Source organism: Pezoporus wallicus, unplaced genomic scaffold (assembly GCF_028554395.1).
Source record: "Pezoporus wallicus isolate ANWC-B61680 ecotype Strahan unplaced genomic scaffold, APGP_CSIRO_Pwel_v1 contig_6966, whole genome shotgun sequence".
Classification (NCBI taxonomy): Eukaryota; Metazoa; Chordata; class Aves; order Psittaciformes; family Psittacidae; genus Pezoporus; species Pezoporus wallicus.
Genome location: NW_026639746.1, coordinates 4579212 through 4602869, shown reverse-complemented (window position 1 = coordinate 4602869; position 23658 = coordinate 4579212). Strand labels below are relative to the sequence as shown.

Here is a 23658-nt window from a genome sequence, read left to right as displayed (position 1 = left end):
TAGTCTTCAGTTTTTTAATCAGTCCAAGAAATGGATGCCAGTACCCTTCTTTACCAGAAGGCTTTCTATTTAGCTCACATTTCATTTCTTAATGAATCAGGGTCTTCTTGGAGAGACAGAGCTTTAACTGTTCCTAGTTGTTGATTCACTTTGCTGGAAATGAATGCTTAGCCTTTACTTGTCCATTAATCTGGAATCCTAGGACATAACTATTTTATGCATTTGAATTCCTTATGTTTGTATGTGCTCACATGTCAGAACTCAATACTCCAGTATCAATCTGTAAACAGCCACCATTCAGTCTTCTAAGACTGGCTATGTTGCTTTTTCTCCTTTAGTTTTTAATACTTTTTAATGCACTATTACAAGTTTCCATTGTACGATGGCCTTTGCTGCACAGATTCATTACATATGGACATGCACAAGTCTCCATTTGTCACAGTGAAGCGGGTCAAAGGAATCAGTGTGTAGTTAAGTGTTTCCTAATAGAATTTATGTTAAGCATAAACTCCGTGACAGAGTTTTGTTATGCTAAAGCCTTGTAAACATTATTACATTAATATACCCTTTGATCACCTAACTGGCTAATAACACAGTTATTTTGGTTTTGTGTATTAGTTCGATTAAATCAAATAAAGCAGCAGCTCAAGGAAGGCTATAATTCTTTTTCAACTGTCTTTTATCACTTCTTTCTGTAACAGGTAGTAGTATGACAATTTTCTATTGCAGGACTTGAAAAGCCACAGAAGCCATGCAACATGCATTACTTGGGGTTCCTCTTCTCTTTCAGAGCCCTTATGATTCTCACCGTTCCTGGTTTTATTTGTCTCAGCTTTGGAATGTTCAGTTTCCAGCTTAGGAACAGGTTATAGAAGTAACATATCAGTTTGCTTTTTAAAATGCTGGCCCCCTTTGTGTTTGCTGAACTGTATCACTTGACTTTGGCTTTAGGTATGGTGATAAAAGACAGAGGGCATGATTCATTTCACACTCATGCCACTGTATTGAGGTAGCCAAAGTAAATGGAGGCAGACTGATATAAGACCCCAAGAGAGTACCCCAGAGAAGAAGGACTTAAGGGTATTGGTGAATGAAAGATTGCACATGAGCTGGTAGTGTGCGCTCGCAGGACAGAAAGCAAACTGTACCCTGGGCTGCATCAAAAGGACTGTGGACAGCAGGTCAAGGGAGACGATTCTGCCCCTCTACTCTGCTCTCATGGCACCGCACCTGGAGTCCTGCATCCAGCTCTGGACTCCTCAGTACAGGAAAGACATGGGCATGTTGGAGCGGGTCGTGAAGATGATCAGAGGGATGGAGCATCTCTCCTATGAGGAAAGGCTGAGAAGCTGGGGTTCTTCAGCCTGGAGCAGAGAAAACTCTGAGACCTTATGGACAATGATCACAGAGCCATTCAGGGTTGCAGGGATTCAGGAGGTCATCTACTTCTCCTGTAATGCAGTTGCAGAAAAGCAGAACTCATTTCAGTTGCACTGACCTAGTAACTCCTGCCTTAGCTAATGCCAAAAAAAAAAAGGATATTTAAAAGCATTATTTAAAATGAAAAGTTGATTTTAATACTGTCATTTTAGTGCAAAATAGTAGTTATTTTTAAGGAGGTTTTCTCTGAAATCTCTCTATATGTGAGTATAAAAATATGTACTGACAATTTCTGGGGACACTGTTCGTGGAAAAAGTTAAAAACAGGAGCAAATTCAGACATTTAATTATTTAAATTTCCGTATGACTGTAGGTGATTGTGATAGGAACACAGTCTATAAAAGGAAGATGTCTCTAAAGATTTCTCCTTTTTAAAGTTATGCACATATAATTACCGTATTATGAAACATAATTATGGTACCCTTAGGATTTTTCTGCAGTCTCTACAACCAATCTGACAAGGAATTGATAAAGTGCAGGAAATAATCCAATAAAAAAACTGCATGAGTTTTATCTCACAATAACAATTTTAAACCAAAACTATTAAAATATGATAGTAATAATCTTATGAAAATTATTTCACAAAGTCATCCTTAAGACAACATAGAGTAGCAAATAAATTTATTCCTCTCTGGAGAAATGGTCCTTTAAAGACTGGAAATTCTCACTTTTCATAAAGCTATCTAGTATAACACTCAATTTTGTTTCTTGTAAATAATTGTTTCAAAAGTCATCCTTATTATATGTAAAGAGTGTTTATTTTCATGTGTGTCTCTTAGGTTACTCAGCCTGAATTTCCTCTGCCTTTTTTTGTCCTGTTACCAGGACCATAATGTGCCTCTGTACTTCTTTTCAGTGGAATTGTCTATTCTACCTTCGTATCATCAGCAGACTTTGTAACCTCATTATTTATCTCCGTGATTGTGTCTTTATCATTGAGTCATATATGGATCCCATTACAAAAAGATGTGTATGGGATGGTAAAACGTGTATATTTAATGACAGGAGGAAAAAAGAACCATGCTCAACATCTGCAAAAGTGGTGTTCAGACTGGTGGATTTGGGGATTAGAAAGCTCCTCTCATTCCCTTCCCCTGTCCTAGCGTGAAGCTGCACTGGGTCCTCTGTATTGAGCTGGCTTTGTGCAAACTAAATTGCAGTGTGGATTGAGAATCAGAGTTGAAAGACATGCATACAGGTGTGCTTCTTGGCTGGAACTGAACATAATTGTCCATATTATGCTGATCTGCATGAGATCTTTGAGAGGATAGCTATGTGTAAACCACATATGGTCCATGTGCTTCTGCAATGACTGCTGTGTCCACAAGCAGAAGATGTAGCCTAAGAGCCAGGTCTTCCTCTTGAGTTCCTCAGCCATTAAGGCCACAGTGGACATGAGGAAGGGACTTTATTGCTTGCAGGAGCCCTGAGGATTGCTGAGCAAGTTCACCTCTGGTGTGATGCCAGAGGAGAGAGTCACAGAGTGTCTTCATATTGGTAATAACACTGGAGATGAAGCAAGATCTTTCAGGGTGCCCAGCGTGAACTAGGGACAGCTGATGCAGTGGACTGCCCCTGCCAGCTAGAAAACATGCGCTGATAAGATAGGAACCATTCAGCACCATCCTATTTCCCTGTGCCCCACACAACCCTCCATAGATGGGGGTTGTGGTTTACTCATGGCAGGGCTCCCCACCATGTTTCATTAAAAATTGCTTCTGCTGCAAAGACTGCTGATGGCTGCTCAGGTGTTAGTTCATTCAGGAAGCATGCTGGGATATACAGTGCTGAGCAAGCGCTTTGTTATCAACAGGACAAAACACAGGCTTGTTCCCACAAACTTGTGCTCATTCTTGCTTTAATCCACATGGTTATTTTAAAGAGCATGAAGTACTTCTGAATTTCAGTGGGAGTACTCACATGCTTACCATTTAGCACAGCTTGAAACGCTTTGCTGAATCAGGGCCAGAAGACACTTACAAGAACGGAACCCATAATGCTCAACTTTTTATTCATTCTTGGTTAGTTGCCTCAGATGTGACCATCAATTATTGCTCAGTGAAAGAAGAGCATCCTCTTTGTTCCGAAGTTCAAACTAAAGCATAAGGTGACCTGCAGGTGGGTCCCCCCTGTGAAAAGAAAGACATTTTGGCAATCTGATGCGCTACTTCCTAAGAATGATACCTCTCGCCTTCAAAATACAGGGGGGCAGACAAATTACCAGCTGAGCAAAGATCAGGGCTGAGCCACCATCCTTCTCCTGCTGAAAAGATTACTTCATCTTCTAAGTTTGTCATGCAAGCTGCTTTAACTATGAGCTAATTTAAATTTCTTATCCTTTGGCTAAGATTAGTTCATATAGTGACATTTAAATTTCATTTGCTCACAGTAATTTTGTTGTGCATAATGTTGTAGATAACAGAAATGGCAGATTATGTAAATAGCCATTTGTAAACAGCAGCTTTTTTCAATCCATTGTTCTGAACATCCTTCACAAATTGCCTCGTACATGTTCCTCATTTTAAATGTGCCTGTCACCAGACACTTTGCTTCTATAAACATTTTTTTTCACCCATCTCCCCCAAAGTGCAGCAGTTAAATTTAAAGTGCTGTTGAATGCCGGTTATTTCGTCAAACTACAATAACAACAAAAAATCCTGTGCAAAGGGCAAAAGGTATAAACTAGCCATCTGCTACAAGCAGCAACAGCAACACAGAAAAGTGAAAGAAAGAAACAATGATACTTGAAGTGAGTATTGAAGTGAGATTGCCAGACATTTGCCAGAAAACCATATACATGCATTTCTTTTTCATTACACTTGGAAGCCTTTTCTAGTTATTGCAGTGAGAACTTGGGATAGACAGTTAAGCTGAATATTCACCCAAGTCCTAGTGCTAAACTCCGTAACTTTCCCCATGTTCCTGATTTCTCTTAGGACAGTGATATGCTGTCACACATATAAGTAGTGCTGTTTGGTAGAGTCTTTGTTGGAGCTGGGAAAGCACTTACTGCCAAGGGCAGGGCTTCACAAATTCTACTTGAAAGAAGAACCCACGGAGGAATTGCCAAGTGTGGTTTTTGTTTCACTACCAAAATTCAGAATGAAAAACTAAATTAAAAAAAAAAAAAAAAGAGAAAGGAAAGAAGAGGATGGGTTCTTGGATGGATTCTTGAAAAGGGATGGTACCAGCTGAATTCCAAACAGGAATACTTAGTGGTGAATGTCAGAGGGAAAACGTGAAGAAAACAAGCATTACCAGCATTTCCAGTTCTCTTATCTGCCACTGAGGATACATAAAAGAATGAATTAGGCATATTCAGTGGTGGTGTTGAGGGTGGCCTAAGCTGATGTGACTTGTGGCAATGCTTGACAGATGTCTACCAGCAGGATCTGGTTACACCAGCCCTGCTAGGCATAAAGATTGCTTTCCTCCTGGAGCTGCACCTGCATTTGTGCCAGTGGGTTGCCTGTTTCTCTGGGCTTTTGCAAAAACCTCCATTCTCTGTATTGCTCCTCTCTATGTCTTGCATTTCTGGACTGGTGAGTAGTTTTCAGAAATGCCAAGATTCAAACAGGGGCCAGAAGCAAATACTTTTCATGTGAATGGGATGCTGCTGAACTTTTGTCATCTCTTACTTATATTCAACTTGATTTTGGTTTCTCCAGACCAGGTCTTTCAATGCTTGACCTAGAAGAAACCAAATTAAAAAGATTTGAAAGGTCCAGAGAAGTAGCTGAAAAATGTAGGAGCAAACTTTTCACAAATGATATAAGTACATATTGCATAAATAAATGGTATATTAACCCCCCCCCCCCAAAGTTGTATGAAGGGTAAATGTACAATTACAATGAAGTTATTTACACCCTCTGATCACAGGTGTGAAAAAAACATATGAACTGTCTTAGAAATTAGTATAATTTAAATATCTGGTTACCCATGTTTTCAAGATAACCTCTGCAATGTGCTTTCATTATAGCTCAGATATAAATAAATGGTTTCTAACATATTTTATTAAATTTTGCCTAACTACTATTTTAAATATGTTCTTTTATGTTTATATTTGAGGTAACAGAATTGTACAAACAGTTTAATGGCAGATGCAGGCCAACAAAGTTCAGCTATGCATAAAACTGTAAAGCTGTGTTATACAGCTATATGCATTAGACAGGCCAAGTAGGGTGTCATTGTATTCTGGGAAAGAAGAAAAAAAGAAAAGAAAAACAGGCTAAGTTGCCATCTGTAAACTGTGACTATACACTTAACACGGATCTGACAACCATGACTAAAGAAGAGAGTATGAATTGAGAGGGATTCAAAGAGTCAGTTTGAGAGGCATTCAATTTTATCTGAGTTCTATTAAGATAAGGATGTGGATGGAATACGCTTTATAAAAGAGAGCATTTCAACAGCAGCACTAGAAGCTCCCTCCATATTGCATTTGTTAGCATGATAACTGCTTTTCTACTATCACAACCGGGAGTCATGCCTGTTTGAAAGCCACACAAAATGTATCGGTCAAATCCTGGGGCAGCATATGCTCTCAGTGTAAATCTCAGGAGCTGTTTGGACACTGCACTTATTACAGACAGAACACTGGGGCAGACTGATACTGAAGACAATATGAACAAGTAGAAAAATGCACAGGAGGGAGGCTGCCATGCAGAGTTTCTGGTTTTCAGCTCCGCAGCCACGGAGAGGATAGTCTTCCTGCCTCACAGAGGAGGCTTCATTGGACTGTTACAAGATCAGATCACAGAGTGGGTCAGCAAGGACTAGTAAAAAGGTACAGTACCTTCAGGAAGGAGAACATATAAGGATGTTTTAGACACTGTTCAGTTCTCGGCTGCACATGCATTGACTGAAGAGAGGTGGTAGACTTGGCAGTGCTAGGTTAACAGTTAGACTTACAGGTATCTTCCAACCTAGATCATTCTAAAGTATCTTCCAACCTAGATCATTCTACGGTTCTAAGCACTTCTTGAAGAATGAGCTTTCAGGAGTGGTAGCTGGTGGCAAAGATAATATTTTGTTTGTGATACAGGTAGGGATAAAATAACAAACCTCATGTAATTGCATATATATACCTTTAAAAGGACTTTTGAAACCTCTATATCTCTTTTCAAACACACCTATTGTTTCTTCAAAATTTGTTTGCTTTTCCTCCCTGAAGTTAAGCACAAAATTTGATCCTGTTTTTCTGAAACACTGCAGAAAATCTCTTTCCCAGCTTACTGCAAAACCTCTTTAATCTTCTTTTTACTCCCTTCCTTTCCAAGTCTTTTTCAGAGGGTATTTTTTTTGTCTTCTCAACATGGGGACACAAAAGCTCAGTTTGGGGACCTAAATTAGCAGTTGGCAGTCTAGGTAATTCACCAAGAGAAAACAGCAAAGAACTCGAGCAGGTAATGCAGATCTCTAAATAATGCTGTGAACTAGTTGGTTAACCTAATTAGTTAGCCTAAATCTAAGTTTGATTTACCACGCTTTACCCTGGTGACTCCCTGACTTGTAAATGACTGTAAAATTCTGTCGATACTTATGGAGCAAACTTTCAACTGCAGTATTTTTTTTGATGTTTGTAATTTACAGTTTAGATGCAGATTTTCTTGATGTCATGCACAACAGGAGTTATGAAAAATAACTGGAAGCATAAAGTAATTCAGGACTCAAAAAACTTTTGATCAGAACTAAAATGAGTAAAATCTTTAAATATTGCCACTAATTCCTTTTCTGTTGTCTGCATCACTTTATTCATTTTGATTTCACCAAAATAAACAGTTTTCTATTTCCTATGTCTATTTCTATGTTAATATTTAATTAAAAGATTATCAAGTAATTTAACCATCTAACTTAATAGAACATATGCAAATTTAAAAATTAAGCCAGTAATTTTTGCACTGAATCAATTATTTTCCATTTAAGCTGCAGTGTGTCTTTTGGAAAGATAATTCAGATGTAAGGATTTCAAATAAAGGAAAATCCGCTACAATGCTTTCATGTGCTCTATCATTGGTTAAACAGAAAGTATTCCTCACCACAGTGATTGGGAGCAGCCCTGAGGAGAACGACTCGGGGGTGTTGACTGACAAGCCAGCCCAGAAAGTTGACTGTGTCCTGGGCTGCATCAAAAGCAGCATGGCCAGCAGCTCAAGGGAGGTGATTCTTTCCCTCTACTCTGCTCTGGTGAGACCCCACCTGAAGTTCTGCTTTCAGCTCTGGGGCCACAACACAAGAAGGACGTGGACTTGCTTGAGCAAGTGCAGAGCAGACCATGTAGGTGCTCAGAGGGCTGGAGCACCTCTCCTGTGAAGACAGGTTGAGAGAGTTGGGTTTGTTCAGCCTGGAGAAGGCTCTGGAGACATGTTACAGAAGCCTTCTAGTATCTAAAGGGGGCCCACAAAAAATCTGGAGAGGGACTTTTCACAAGGGCATGTAAGGATAAGACAAGAGGGAATGGCTTTAAACTGAAAGAGGGTGGATTTAGATTAGGTTTTAGGGAAAGATTCTTTACTACAAAGGCGGTGAGACACTGGAACGTGTTTCTTGGAGAAGTTTTGGTTGCCCCATTCTGGAAGTTTTCAAGGCGAGGCTGGATGGGGCTTTGAGCAACTTGAAGAAGCAATGTCATAAATTTTTGTAAAAAGAAAAATTAAAAAAAAAAAAAGGAAAGTTACCCAAGAGTTTTTTTGCCAATATTCATTATCTGGATAGACCTATAACAATTCTTTCAAAATGAAAAGCTTTCAAAGCAGTAGTTGTTTCCTGAAGCAGCTCGAGCTCTAAGTCTGTTCTCCCATTCTGCTCTAACACTGGAACCCATCCAACCACTGCATGTGGTATGAATAAGGGTGCTGTGTCCTGCTGTACTTGGTGAACTGATGTTTTTCAGTAGAGTATGAAACTGCAGCGTAAGTGCCACCTTCTGATAAGGCATGATGGCTCCTGGTTACCTTTCCAGCATGAAGCCCAAGACCAGTCACTGGGATGCAGATGTTTCCTGCACAATCCCATTATCTGCAGTGGATGCTGGAAGTCACAGTGTGCCTGGTATGCAAAAAAGCAGCTGTCATCCTTGATGGCTATTAGGAATAATTACCAGGTTTTCTTATTCTTTCTATGCACAGGGTGCTACGCTTTGTATTCTTTCAAGTAGCCTGGAGAAATGACATGGTGGCACTCTTGTCTCTGTGAAACAAACTTCTGGAATTTGAGCTCTATTCTTTCCAGTGTCAGTTTCACTAAAAATATATTTTCTGCTAGTTGAATTCAGTGACAAGTTTTACTAATGCAAAAGACAATGTGAACTTATATCTCTTCTAGTTTATCTGTATGGTCTATCAAGCTGTCTGTAAAAGCTACTTGCTTGTATGGTCCCTGTCACCACAGTGTTGTCAGTGGAAAACTTGAGGGCAGAATTTCTTTTCCTATAGGGAACTTAGCTAACATAGGATAATGCAGAAGTCATGATAAATCCACACTGATACTCTCTGAAAACTGCTGTGCTTTACTGCTGACTAAAGGAATGACAATTTCCTCCTGTCTCTTGAGTAAGCAGATGGGACTCTGAATACTGAAAGGAACAGATTACTTAGATTTAAAAGAGACTTTAGTGAATAAAAACGTATTACAGCTCAGCTTGATGGGGCTCCAAGCTGAGAGAAGAGGGAGAATGCGGTTGTTGTATGAGTATTTCTGAGTTATACAACCCCTTAGGCAGTGCTAATGGGGAGGAAAATGGGAAGAGCTCCCTTTTGTGCACCCCTTTCAGAATAAGAAATGCAGAGGCAGTGCAGCATCTCTCTCATGGCAAAGCCTCAGTGGTGGTTGCACAGTTAAGGACAGAAATGCTGTTTGCAGTACTGAGTTGTCTCATCTAGTTTAACCTCATGGTATCTGCTGGTGTGAATGTTTTATTACAGCTGTTAAGACTACAATAACTTCCTTTCTCCTCAGCCTCATTATTGTTTGAGAGAGATGTGGTGGGAGGAAGTACGAGCTGAAACAATCTTGTTTTCATGCTTCTCGCTTGACACAAGTGCTGTTGCACAAGATTGCTGGCTGGTGGAAAGATCGACGACATTTTTAAACAACTGTTACTGTCTTCAGCGGGTTTTTTTCTCTCCCACTGCAGTAATTTTTTAATTAATTTGCTGTAAAGAGTAGTGATCCCAGAAGCCTTCCTACTTGCTGATATTGTCTTCAGTGTCAGTCCTCAGGTGGCTCTTTTGTTATGATCATCTACACAGGTCAGCTGGCTGCTTTTGCTGTGGCTTAATGACTGAAGGAAAAAGCAGCATCTGGGCTTTCCTGCTGGGGGTGTGCTGTGGTGAGTTCTGACATGTAGGTTTCATCAACAGCCCCATAGGGCTGCCCAGCAGATCCTCCCCAGCTAAGATGCGGAGCAGTTAGTCTCTTTAGGGACTGCATGCTCAGACTCCCTCGTTGGATGCTGTTCAGACAGGAGCACACCCGGGTCTCACTCCATTACACAGCTGGAACACGGCTGATGTGTGCCATGAGCTCCTGAGTTCCCTGCTCTGCATGTATTCGAGAAACCTATGATCAGATAACAAATGTTTGTTCCTTAGAAGACAAGAAAAACCGAGAGGATTTTGTGTGTGTTACTTCTCTGTCCTGTTTTCTTTAGAACTTTTATTCTAAATGATTGATTTATCTTGTATAACATGACTCATTCTCTTCTTTAGTGCAAGGTTGGGCCATCTAATTATTAAGCTTACTGCAATGTGGGACTCTAGTTCCCTGAGGGTCTTCATCTGCCAATAATCTTAATTGCAGTTTACTGTAATTGACATCTTATCTATTTCCTCTCCTTCTTTCCACTTAGAAAATTCAAAATGCTGACAAGCTAGCTCTAGTATTTGGTGAATGTGATAATTAAGGAGGAATTTGTCAAACACTTCATCGTCAAACTATTTTTTGATTTTAATTAAAACTGATTTAAGCTTTTGTTGAGGCATAAAAATAAATTTTAATCATAACTGGACCTAAAGCTATGGCCCCAGATTTACAGCTGGTATAAATAGGTGTCTACAAAAGGTAGTTTTCCTCTACTGGTTTACATCAGTCAGCTGAAAATGCTATTCATTGATCTTTTTTAAGAACTTTTCAAAAAATTCCATCCTTCCTCAAAGACTCCAAATGAGAAAAAAAGGGACCGTTTAAGTACACTTTGGCCTTGGTGTTGCAGTCTATTCAGATTTTATAGAAATATTTCATCTTCTACAATGTAAAATCGCTGGACATTGTTAGTTTAGCTCTGATCTGCAGACTATTTAAAATGCATTTTAAAAGAGAAAGCAGTGCAAAACAAAATTATTAATTATAATTATACCTATGAATAAAGTTGAGTGTTGATACAGTTTTGACAAATACTAATCTCTAATATTTTATTTAGTATTAGAAATGTTGTTTAGCTGCGGTTTTGGTGGAAAAAAAAAAGTGATTGTTTGTCCTTTTTCACAAATGTATAGAAGGGAGCAGTGCGAATTTAAATGGTACTTTGGAGCACACAGATTAGATCCTTCTGCATCCTGGAAAGTCTGTATGAGAAGAGTCCTTTTCCTTCCCCCCAAAAGTCCTTATCCAGCAGGTTCAGTCCTGGCTTCTTTCTGAGCTGGGCTGAGCAGCTGTTTGGCCCTGATAGTATTTCTAAGGCTTTGTGGGCACAAGGTAAAGCATCAGTAGAACATTTTGGTTTAGATACCGTACTGAACCAGCAGCTTTCAAGGCACAGGCTGTGACATGTATCTCTCCAAGGTACTTCTGCTCTCATCTTCTTAACCTCCTTTGCGGTAAACGTCACCCCTGGTAAACCTCCTTTCACAGCTGGATATTTATGCTATATCTAACCCTAGTCTAGAAGAAAAAGTGAGCAACACCTTATACTTCTGTGAGTTTTAGGTGATCTGTCTCTTGAATGACAACCTGGTTGTCATGAGCCTTTGCTCAGCTGAACCTTTATTATTTGGAATAGCATGCCAGCTGTTGATATACTAGTCCTCTTTGCTTCACTGTGAATTCACACAAAATAGCATGGAAGATATATTCTAAAGAAATACTCTTTGAAATTGAATGGTAGAGATTTGTATGAAGCCAAACAAGAAGAAGAGGTGTTTCACTCTATGTCTAGTTAGACTAGAACTCCTTGATTTGGGATATTGTAGAAGTTTGACATGGGTTCAAGGTGGGCCTGTGTTGGTTCATGGAAAAAAATGTACAGTAAGAGTTATTAAACAGAGAAATGAACTACAGGAAATCTCCATTTCCTTTAATGAAGCTTGAGAGGATATTTGCTTATTCTGCTTTATACTGTTTCCTATGCTTCTGCTTTCAGGCACTCCTGGAGATTCCATAAGCTCTGGTCATTTCCTGTGGATTTATCAGTAGGTCAGCAAAAAATGAAGGATAAGACTGGGAATTATCAGGGAAATAGTATTTTGGTAAAGGGTTTTTTTTACAAGGAGGGTGGAAACTCCTAAACAATTCTGGGAAAAAAAAAACCCACAACTAAAACAAACCAAAACAACACCCAAATCCCCCTCTAAACCAAAAAAACCTTGCCATGGTTTCTGTTACAAGGATGTGGTCATGGAAGCAAAGCTTACATTCAGACAACTCCAGATAAACGAACTTACAGGAAAGCCTGTAAGATGGGGCTCAGTGGTCATGCTTGGCAGAGGGGGAACTTGCATGTTTTCCCCTCAAACATGAGAGAGATGGATATGTCACCCAGCATCAGTATCAGCCTTTCAAGAGCACACTGAACACCTTGCACTGTACTAGTGCAGGTTATTCTCTGTGTCATCACAAACCCCTCCATTAAGCATGCTGTGAAGAAGTCATAGTAGATCACTGCACCAAACTAACTTTGAGTTTTTATGAAGTAATTTGCACTAATGTCGCAACAACAGATAAAATCCCACAGATGTCTGAAGAAGACTGCAAATGAGGAATACACTGGCTGGGAAGGGAATAAAATGGGAGCCAGCTCAGAAGCCTCCAGATTCTGATATTACCCTGAGAAGGGATGGGCTTTGCTTCTTTTCTAAGAAGAGAAGGTTGCTTTTCTTCTTGGGGGAGGGGCATAGGTAGAGAAAACAAGAAGTATTCATTTTAATAGGATGTTAAGGGAATTCTGAGCTTGTGCTTAGGCAAACTTAAATTTAATCCATAATCATGCCTTCTCATCATAGAAAGGAATAGCTAGGATGAGAAAAGGGATATGTATTGCCTCACAATGGTTCACACAGTAGAGGGGCGCACATGTGTGTGTATTTACACTTATTGTTTACCTAGTGAGACTGTGTATATATATATGTATATATATATGCTTGTGTATGTACTGTATTGCACTTTATATAGAAACTCAAATGGCATTAGAAATTATCCAGATGGGCTGGATCTGAGGTAAAGCATGGTGGCTTATCTCTGACGTGAGCTATACAGCAGGCTTGAGAGAAATGTCAAGCCACACAGCCATTGGCAGGAAGAGGATCATGTTCCCTCCATCACGCAAAGGCTTACCCAATCTGCTGGAAAATAGAGACTGGATAAGCCTTCAGGGGTAAAGTTTAACAATCCTTCCTATATTTCTATTTTTTGGTGTTGGCATTTCTGGGTATTACTGCAAACAATGTTTACTTCGTACTTATATGCTTTGTTCTGATTCAGAGATGCTTTCAGTGCAGGGCTGGATGAGGCTGGCAAAATGAGAATAACCAGCCCTTGATAAGCGGGGGTCAGAGAGACAGCGCATGTAGTCTTTTAAAATGAAAAAATTCTTGCTAGTTTCTACAGATGAAAAACACAGGCTCTGTAACCATAGAAACATGATGGGCCAAGAATAATGCTGAACTTCTGATGAATTTCTTTTGTTTAGCATAAAATACTGTTTGGAGGAAGAGATATAGTCTAGGTAAGGTGAAATAACACTCTTTTTTTCCTATACTTCCTTTCCTTCTTAGGTCTTGGATTACTTTAGATAGCTCTTATTATTCTATTTTATAGAAAGGAGAGACCTAGGGAAGTGAAGCTGATTTCTCCAAAGCCACATTGCAGAAGCTGGAATAACCCCCAACTTTTTTCAGGTTAATTGGGGTTGAATTAACAGTGCTTAAATTAAATTTAAACTAATTGCTTGAATCAAAGTGCTTACAAGAAGCTTTTTGGGTGATCCAGCAAAAGTTACATGAGATGCAACTTGCTACTCTGCCAGAAAGATGCTACTCTCAGCCTTGTTCTTTGGCTACATCCATGCAATGGGAGATGTGTTATACACACCTGAACTAACAGCTCTGATATATCCAAACTCTGTACAACTGCTTTAATTTCTTAACTAAGCTATAGGCTTTGTTTACTGCCTCTATGACTCCTTTGCTTTTGATGTGTATATAGATACACCTGGACTAATTTGATGACCCTACCCTGCAGCAGTCATACCATTAACAGCATTGAGATGGAACTTGAATTTTTCACCCTGTTCATGACACCAAAGAACATGCTATAAAATCCAAACATACAAACTTCCATAAGTGTTTTGTATAGTAATTCCTAAATATTAGGAATGAGGATTTAGGATAATACCTCATTCTCCCATGCAAGTAATAAACTCCACTGACTTTTTTTGGCATGAATGAGGACAACATTTGTCAATAGAAAATTAACAAGATGAAAGGAATACAGTGAGCTAGTATGAGCAAGGTGAGATTTGTAGAAAGCTGGCCAGGCTTCGTTACTGTCAGTTGTTTTACGTGTTGACGTGAAGCAAGTATCATCAACATGAAAAAATAGATGTCAGCCTTAGTGAACAGTGGAGATCATGTACTCCAATGGCAGAATATAAATGTAACACAAATGTGTTGCCTGGAATTACTTGCCAGGAATTTGATCTGTCTCCAGTTTCTGAAAATATCAGCAGTGCAGAGGCATTTGGTTTCTAAACCCGTAACAATTGCACTTAATCAGTGCAAGAAATTCTTTTTGTAAAAGAAAATGTTTATCAATGTAAGAGTGTAAACAGGCCCCCTCCTAAGATGAAAGAATCTGTATATATGCATAAATACTAAGGGTGCTAACTAAGTATCCACAGATATGACATAGGATAAGACAGTAATGATATGGCAATTACAGAAGTAAACAACAAGCTTAGATCCCACTGTAAGTAACCTTTCAGTCAATGGAGAAACTAATTTTTTCATTCTTTCAGGTTAGAAATGAGACTTTTTTATTTGGAATCCCTTCTGATTTAGATGCAGAGTAATTCATACAAAATTGTGTCCTGTGGAGGCATTCATAAAGCCAAAGGACATATTCACAGAAAAAAAAGTATCTAAACTCCCATATAGCTACAGGGAATACAGTTTTATCTCCATTCTACAGGAGTCCTTAAGGCCCTTTTGCAGTAACGTTACGATGAAAAGAAGCTATTTAAGCCCCGAGAAATCACATATTGCAGCATTATGAAATTAGACACTAATCCCATTAGGATAATTTGGAGGGTCAGACTAGGGCCACTATATTCCTTGTAATATAGTCTTGGAAAAGAGTTAAGTTCCCTTCTAAAGATGATTCAGTGATGAGTGTCTTGAGGCATCTGGCTGTCCTAGAAGGTATAAGGAAGCTCCCTTTGCAAGGAAGCTGCTTATAGATAATCAGTAGAGGAACAAGCACAGGCAGTATCTGAATTCCTGTTTCTCCTTATCAAGAGCATGACCTGGGTCTGCTCATAGGATACTTCCATCCTCTTGGTAGTATTTTTTAACCTGATGGTTGCAGCATTCTTGTGGGGGATAGGGATTTGGATTCCATCAAATTAAAAAAGGAATTAAGCCCTGATCTTGCTTTCCTGGATGGTGGTGCTTGGCAGGATCCAGCTGCAGAAATCACTGCCACCTCTCCATTTGCTGTAGTCTGAGAGATAGCAGCTATGCCCTTTGTAGGGCTCTGTGTTGTCTGTGTCTCCATGAGATGAGGGTCAGCTTCCAAAGGCAAGACAATTTTCAGAGCCAAAATACAAGCACTTAGTGAATTTTAGATTCAGTAGATACTCACTTTGGATCATTTGATATTAAATACTGGATTATGCTTTATGGCCACTTTGAACGCTGTCCTACAGGAGTGGGGGTAACCTCTGTGGTTTTGTTACTGCTTTCTCAGATTCTCTTGAAGTGTTACTATTGCTGAAATAATTAATCTCAAAAATCAAATAGTATTTCAAACATTTTTGTCATATCAAACCTTGAAGTGGAGATCAGGGGTGTCAGCCCATTTGGATTATGTGCGATGCGCTCTGCTTTTCTCTTGGTGTTAGTTTCAACCAAACAGCTGGATTCTGCATCTGGGAAGAAACAGAATTATTATTTTTAAAACTACTTATGCTGGACACACTGTCTTTGAAATGCTAATGCAATGGAACTGCGAACTCATTTTCTCTTCTGACAGGCAAATTATTAAATCAGCCTGTCTATCCCTTTTTGGACTCTGAGCTGTCCAGTAGTCATGATGCTTCAGCAGGGATATCAGATTTTAGAGGAGACATCTGATCATGGGGAGCTTTCCTTTGTGCAGGCACATGTGAATTTTCATGCAGAAAAAAGAATTGGCTCTGGAGTACTGCACATAGCTAAGTAGGAGGGTGGTTAAGTCTTCCCATGGAAGAGTTAAACTTCTGTAAATAAAGGGTTGTTTATTTTCTGTCAGGCATGAAAATATCACTCGGTGTCTGTTCTTTGTCAGGTCTGTGAACACACAGTTCCTAGTGTACATCAAATACTCAGTCCACTCTGACCCAGGATTTTGGCTCATATTTCCTCAGGATAATAAACCTTTTCTACTGTTTTCTAAGAGGCTTTCCTTGCTTTTTTTTTTTATAATGCCTAGAGTTCTGCCAATGGTTCTTGAAAGCACATTCATCTTTTAACGAGGAACATAGGCAGCTGATGCAAAATTTCAAACAGAATATCGAAAAATAAACTGTTCATAAGAATAAAAATGAGTTTCACCTATAGACTGCCATATGAGACCATTCAAATTCCAAGTGTAACTGCAGAGCTAGACTTTGAACTGTGCCAGAGCAGGGGATTCTGCCTCCTGTTGAAGATGCTGCAAGGGAAAAGAAGGAGCTCGACTGGAAAACTAAGCTTCTAGTCTCTTTCAATATTAAGAGTAACTGCTCCTTGAAAATGTAAATTACTTTAAGGCAGTTGATATAAATTCAGAAATGATCAGCAGCAAGGCAGGTATTTGTGTGACATGTGTATGTGTAGGAGGCAGGCAAAAAGGGGGCAACAAGGTATAATTCATGCTCAGAAATGTAGTCTGTAGAGGACCAATCAGACTGCTGAGTCTGACTCTCCCCCATCATTTTCCCTTTAGCTTACACAGTACAAGCCCCCCAAAAAATTTCCAGCTCTGTAACAAATTTAAGGCTTCTAGTATAATAGACATAAAATCTCAGAAGTGTAGATCAGTAAGCATGTCTTCTGTATTCACATCTACGAGAAGCCATGCTTTATTTAGCAGTTTTGTAGGATTAATCTTTTGGTAGCACAAAGCTAGATATCTTAGCCATGGCACTGATAATTTTTCCTACAGAAATATTTTGCAGAAAGCCTTTCAGCCTGGTGGCTTATTTGCATGAAATTTTAGCTGTCTGAAATTTCTCTTCAGATGTGTCCTTTTAGCTTGCAAATATACAAAGTATTATGTCTGGAGTATTCATCCACTGATGCATCATGTTTCCTCCAGCCAATCAGTTCTTTCATTTTCCAGTGCATTGGTTAGTTTTGTGTGTTTTCACAGTAAAAAGAAAACCCGGTGAAAATGTTTTTATTGTTTGTAGCAGAGTCTGTTCCCTAATTTCATCAGCCTTGATAATTCTGCCTACCTTATTAACACAGTAAAGATGTTGACAATTTTTTCTCCTGTTTCATATGAGCTCTTAACAGTAAATATCAGTAAGGAACATGTATTTAACGGGTTCAATTTTTCTCTGAATTTCTAAACCTCAAAAAATATTTATTTGACGTGAATCTGAGGTATAATTCTCTCCTTGATTTTGGATCTTGGCAGTTAAAATCAATTTGATGTTTAGTGCTTTTAAAAAAGCAGCATTATGAAGCATGGGAATAGCTTCTAAGCTGTTATGACAGCATCCATAATCCTGGGGGATATTCAGTTTGTTTACATTGGAAGTATTTTAGCACATTGGAAGTTCTAATAAAACTCTTGGCATTTGTCACCATATCTAGAGCTACATAAGGATCTAATAATTTCTCCAGAGTAGTATACACAGCTGTGTTTAGCCAGTACCATGAGTAAAGCGTGTACACGAGGGAGGGATGTTAAGAACCACCATGACAAACTGAGAACTGCATCTTCTGCTTGGTCATATATGTTCTCAAATTAAAACAAGCAAGCTTAAGAAATCACCTGGTCTTACTTAGATGCCCAAACCTTAGATCTCTAAGTCTAAGCTAGGTGTTCAAGGCTTCCTTAACCATCTACATGGGAAAATACGCATGCAGAATAAGATACATCTCTAGCATGAACCTGATAAACTATCAATGGGAACTACCTCTTTTTATGCCTCAGTTAGAAGCAGAGCACAAAATCAGCTAGGTCTTAGGCTTCTAACTTAGAGATGCCACAAATAAATGAAATAAACTTTAACTCTATTGAACAGATTTGTGAAAACTGCTTTTTACATCTGGGTCTCTGATACACAGTATGTGCAAATCTACATCCTCACAGGGTCTTCTGAAGATCAGTGGGGGGGATGAATTTTTAGTATCTTAGTCCATGGGTGGTTTAAATCTGCATGCACTAGTATAAGCTTTTAAATTTAGAACTGATAAAGACTTAAACTGTAAAGGTATGAGTGATCTGTCTGGAATTCCCACTTTTAGTCTGTTTGTCCTTTGGCTTATTTTTCTGCCAGACTTTTCTTTCAGCTTTTCCAGGAAGTAAGCTTCTTCATCCCCAAAATGTTTTTGTGATAACAAAAGAATTTCTTTTACAACCTCAGGATAGGCAGTTGACATTGTGAAAGTTTTCAGCACAATAATGATTGTGTTAGCTTGTTTGTGACAATCAATCAGAATATAATGTTCTAACCGACTCTGAATTTTTTCAGATATTGGTTCATTTTTAACATCTCTCTTGTTAGCTTGAATTATGAAGCTAAATATAATTCCAAACCGAGGAACCAGAATTTGTATTTTGATAAAAGAAACTGGATCAAAAAAATGTCAATGCAGTCTTTCAACAAATTGTTAATTTTCTGTGAACAAAGCACATCAACCCCAAAATACCCAACCGGTTTTATTGACTATCATCTTGTTTTCCAGTACACAGGTGTTTGACATCCTATTCTGAGCTGGAGATAATAAAAGCTCTGTCCTACTCTGCTGTCTTTGATTGTCCAAAAAAAGACTGTGTGATGGTAACAGACACCAATTCTTTACATGCTGTCAATGTACCTTGTGAGGATGTACTGCCTGCTAATGAAAGACAGAAAGGGAAAGCAGAGTAGAAAATAACAACAAAAGATCTCACTAGATGCAGAAACTGAATCACACAACAGAAATGCACAGAGATCAAGGATCTTGCAATCAGTCAGACACAAACTCATTACTCTCATAACTGCAGGTTGTTGCTTCCATTCTCAAACAGGCAGATACACACAACAGACTTAGAGAAGCTATAAATACAGGATAAATCTAAACTGATCTAGCTAGGCTTCATTAGCTAGGCAAGAAGACAGATTGTCATAAAGTCTGATTTCCTGATATTTTTATAGGCAAAAGCTGCTTGGGAAGTAACATGCTTTTGAGGCACTGACAGCTGTGGATTGAACTGTGGTCTCATGTATATCTGGAATGCATTTTTCATGTCCGGATTCTTGTACCTCACTGTACAACCTTAGGTTATCTAACAGATTGACCCTTGGAGCGAAATTAATTTGATCCCATATATACTACTCTGTGGGAAGTTTGCAAGAAATCTAGCAAAACGTGGTGATAAAAGCTTTATAAATGAAGTTAGAGATAGGTAGACAAGATAGATAGGCTGGGTTTAACTTTAGTGGATGCAATAAGACATTTTCAAGGACAGAAATAACAGTGTTTAGGCAATATCTGTGATTACCTATGCTGAGAGAAAAAGGATAAAGGCCTGACAGTGAATATATTCAGTGAAGATTCTTATCATCAATTGACTTTTAGCAGTCAAAGTGAAGGTTATGCAATGTCTGCAAAGATGAGTAGGTGACACAAACCTTGAAAAAACAGTCCGTAGCCTGAAGGTATATTCAGTCTCAGATCTTGTTTCAGGGTGAGTTTCATTCAGGGGAAAAAAGATATCTTCAGAACACAAATATCATATGCTAGTATTTCACAGGGTAACAACGCCTTCTTTAGTTCAGTAATATGGGTAATTTCCTCCCTCTTATCTCCTTACAAATTTTAGAAGAGCAAAACTGTAAGCAACCTGGAAAACTCCCAAAACAAAAGAACAAAAAAACCTCCTTTGCTACTTGTTTCCTGGCTTATGTGAATTTGAGGTTTGTTAATCATTAGCAAAGGTTAAGTATGCTTTTGTTACTTAGCAACCATGATAAGTTTTTCAAAGTTTTATTTCAGATTTGATGATGTATTTATCCTTGTTTTTCTCTGCTCCTTTTCTTCTCACTGGAATTCAAACTCAAAAAATTTGAATGCAGCCAGACATCTGAACTCACAGTCTTTGCTTCTACCTGCTTGCAATAAACATGGAAAATCAGAATTGAAATACAAAGCAGAGCAAAAGAGCCATTGCTATCTCATCTACATGGAGATCTATTAGCTGGTTTTCAGTTTGTACTGTGATGGCTTAGGCAAAGAAAATAACCTAGAGCAAATCCCAAGGGTATTTTTGGTCTTTGTTTTATTTATTTTCCTTTTCAGATGTAGTGGAGCTTTGTGCTTTATCAGTTTCAACCTAAAAATTGAAGCCTGAAATGAGTGGCATTTTCAAAATTAATTCTGAAAAGTGTGCTTAATTTGGGTGTTCATTAAAATATTAGTCCTGCTGTGTTTAGGTTAAACTCATGTATATTTTAACTTCAGATGAATATTTAACCTAGTGCAATATGAACTATAAAGCTTGCGCGCCCAAAGGCTTACCTGTTATTTCCATGTCAGTTACTGTAATAAAAGATGTTACTTGTCTCTAAAGCCTTTGCTTTGCTTCTCCATTTTGCAATACTAAGTTGACATCCTAACTTAGCTAAAATCAATGGGAACTTTCTATTGAGTTTCCTGGGGTCAAAATTTTACTCTGTAAGTGAAAAAAAACAAAATCAATTGTAAAAACCCTCATACCCTGAAGATGTGAAAAGTTGAAGCAGCCAGCTGTCACAGCTGCTAAGCTCTTCTTTCTTCTGGAAGCTGTAGAGCACAACATGCACATGAACTGCAAACTGCCAAGGCCTCTGGCTGACTGGGAGATTCATTCTTGGGAGCTGGTAGAGCAGAAGCTACATGTAAGTTGATAGTTCCCATTGTACTTTTTAACATCAATTTTGTTCAGCAACCATTGTGAGCACAGTTTGTACAGGGTGTTACAAATGTACTGGTGTGGTGAAACAGATGCTTATTTTGGATTTTTTACTGTACTTGTAACACATCTATTTCTGCTCTTAGCCATGGGGTGAGACTGAAGAAATACTGGAAGCCAAGAAGCATGATTGTTTGACTATGTCCCGCGTCTTGGTCCATCCCGGAATGTATTGTTCCAATTAGGGCAAGAATGAAATTCAGACTCTCAGGCATCCAACATGAAGGTGGATTCCACTTATCAGGGCAAACCAATCAGCCTGTTTCAAATGCCCGTAGATATCTGAAAAGCTCTGGAACAACAGGTGAGTTTATATTCACAGGATGAGGAGTATAAAAAAGGTTGAACTGGAAGGACAGGAACAGCTTTTGCCAAACTCCTTTTATTTTCCTCTCTTTGGGAGAAGATTTTTGTTCTTCATCTCCTATGAGCAAAAAGGCAACTGCCTGAGCCTGATGTCATGGGAAGCAATGGTGAAAATCAACAAATGTTGGTACAGGCAGAAAAGAGTATATGTCTTGGTCTGTACCTGAGGCATTCATGAGCCTAGTTTGGGCCCTAATGATTCTTTCTTCAACCTTCCCACTCTAGAAATGGCTTTTAACTCTCCACTCTGCCTTGATGCAGAGCAAAGGCAGTGTGATTGGTTTTCAAAGGGAAAAATCCTAGATGAAGCTCAGAGCACAGGCACAGAGAAGAAGCAGCAGGCTCCAGAAGGCACTAGCATGGGGCAGGCCGCTACTGCTGCCTCCCAGCCACAGCTCTTTCGGCAGTAGCCCGCAGAGGCTGACTGCTTTGCAGAGACATGTATGCCTCACCTCTGTGTTCTTGAAGACCAGCTGCTGTGCCTGCATCTCTTTTCAAAGCCTGGGAAGCTTCAGGCAGGTGTCCACACTTCTTGTTCCTCCCTGAACAGGACTTTAGCTCCAGGAAAACAGAGAAATATCTAAGGGGTGGGGCATCTACACGGGAGGTTCTTGTGTAATTCCGGGAGTGGAATGGCCCCAGATGGGTGCTGCATAACCCACGCTGGTTTGTCCATCAGTGTTGTTACCCCAGTATTCATTTGCATGGTCTTTATGTCCAGAAAACAGACACTTTCAATGTGCTAGTGTTTTTCTTCTACGCAAGAATATGTTTTCTAGATTTGAAAGTGCATTTCCCAGAGTTTCCCAAATTTACTTTCAGAAACAGAAACTGACATTTCCTTAAAAAATAATAAAGGGGGAGGAGAAAGAAAGCCATCCCTGAGCTGACAGAATGCAACAGTAGGAGGCAAGCATTCAGCTGGCAGTTACTTACTTCCTGGCATGCAATTTTAATTAAGGAGTCAGCATGTCTGCTACACAAGCCCACAGGAGGCAGTAACTAAAAATGACTGGGAAAATGTCCATGGATAAAAAGGTAGGAGAAAGAAACAATGACACTGTATTTCAGGAAGCTAATTGAATATGTTCATCTCTACATTTCTCTAGATAAGACTTATTACAAAAGGAAAAGTAAGCATAAATTGCTGTATCACAGACACAGATGAACACCTATTTTGCAGCGTATATTAGAGATTCACTATTGATCCAAGATAATTCAAAGCAGCATCCTTTTTCTTTTTTTCAGGTAGGTCTGTATTTGCACCCATTTTCAGATCTCTGCAGTAAGGTTTTGTTTTTCTTTTTATGCTAGAGACATCACATTCAAAGCATTTATGTCCTTTACTGAGCCTAGTGAATAAGAAGCAGAAATTACCTGCTCAGGACTTGTGTTCTGAGATATCAAGTCATATTTTTAAACTGAAGCCAGGTCAGAAATCTTTCTTTCCGTAGACCACAGCTGTAGTGGTTACCTAGCTGTGTAAGTCAGCAAGTAGATTGCTTTAAATCACTATCAGTAATTTTTCATAAATACGTATTTTCCCCGGTATGATGATTTTTTTCTTCTTCTCACAGAGCCAATCATCAGGACATAGAGGCTGATTCATATCCTGTACTTTCAACAAGCATTATTGATCATACAAATATCTTTCCAAAGAGGTACTGTGAAATCCTGTGTAGAAATCTCACCACTGGCTCTCACTTTCTCCACTGGTAAATATTCAACTGCAACATTGAGGAATAAAAAGGAGGGAGCTCATGTATCTGCCTTGTTTTATATCTGCACACATCAATCTGAAACGTCTGGGACTAAAAATAATTTGTGAAGTAAAAGCAAATTAATGTGATATGACAAAATTATAGCTACAGGTTCTGTGGAGAAAAGAAATGGTCAGCTAATCTCAGGCTTTCTGTCTTTCTGTCACTTTCACTTATTAAGAGGTCTTCGGCTAGCAGGTATATAATTTATGCTTATGGTTAAATAACTTGCTGGGTGAATGTTGGGAAAGAGCAATGAAGTCAGATGACAGAATCAAAAACTCTTTAAAAATTTTTTTTTTTGTTAAGCTTTTTTGTTTTTTTTTTTAGTGCCATTTGATGGGCTCATTATGGGAGAATGTACCTTGGGGTGAAACACTGATCAGTCATTAATGAGTTTCACCCTCCTTCTGCTGAACTGCCTTTGTGAGTCGGGACTGATGAGATAGTGTTAGGAACAAGCTGGGACCACAAT

The 23658-nt window shown here is 38.9% G+C and overlaps 1 long non-coding RNA gene across 1 annotated transcript; it reads right to left on the bottom strand.

Moving 5' to 3' along the window:
* Positions 1-3107: 3107 nt before the first annotated feature.
* Positions 3108-21978, bottom strand: LOC130602700 (uncharacterized). The gene is made up of 3 exons (XR_008972965.1): positions 21876-21978; positions 4699-5130; positions 3108-3569 (listed from the first exon to the last, which is right to left on the bottom strand). It is a non-coding gene; the product is annotated as an uncharacterized LOC130602700 (long non-coding RNA).
* Between the last annotated feature and the right edge of the window lie 1680 nt (positions 21979-23658).